At 44.6% G+C, this 751-nt stretch overlaps 1 pseudogene; it reads left to right on the forward strand.

Moving 5' to 3' along the window:
• The first annotated feature begins 205 nt into the window (after nucleotides 1-205).
• On the forward strand, nucleotides 206-471 carry LOC127212507 (ATP synthase subunit f, mitochondrial-like; annotated as a pseudogene).
• Nucleotides 472-751: the final 280 nt, after the last annotated feature.

Genomic DNA, 751 nt, shown 5'->3' on the forward strand with positions numbered 1-751 from the left:
TATTATGGCTTGCAGGAGCCAGAAATACTAGATAAAACCAATGAATGTATCAACTATTACATTTAATGGCATTAAGGATTTTCTGTAGTGTATATCTGGTAGGAACTGAGTGAAAACAGTAGAAAATTCTTTTTTTAAAAGTGGGTTTTGTTTTTGTTTTTGTTTTGTTTGTTTGTTTGTTTTGGTCAGACATCAGGTCTTCAAGATGGCGTCACTCGTGCGATGGAAGGAAAAGAAGTGCATGGAGGTTAAACTCGGAGAGCTGCCAAGTTGGATATTGATGGGGGATTTCACCCCCTGTGGCACTGCGAGAGCCTTTCAGAAAGGTTATGAGTGGTATTACAGCAAGCACATCAACTTTCATAAAGCAATGTCTTGGGGATTAACACGGTGCTGGCAGCCTCCGTGGTTTTCAGCTACTGTGTTTCTTACAAGGAGCTCAAACATGTGCGGCGGTGCAAGTACCACTGAAGAGGGGTCGCCATGGAGGGCGCTGTGCGGCAGAGCACAAGTGCCTGCTCCACTCCCGTCCATGAGGAATTCATCTGTGGCTGAGTCTTTATGTCCCCACTGAGAACTAGTGTCCAAGAAAAGGTGACTGACTTGTTCAAAAAGAAAGATTTACTTATCGTTACCTATATGGGTGGTTTTTACCTGAACTCCCCCTATGTCCCGCCATGTGTATGCCTGAGAGAACACCCTAGAACTATGGGATCACAGATGGCTATCAACTACCAGGTGGGTGTTGGGT

This window comes from Acomys russatus, chromosome 30 (assembly GCF_903995435.1).
Source record: "Acomys russatus chromosome 30, mAcoRus1.1, whole genome shotgun sequence".
NCBI classification, from domain to species: Eukaryota; Metazoa; Chordata; class Mammalia; order Rodentia; family Muridae; genus Acomys; species Acomys russatus.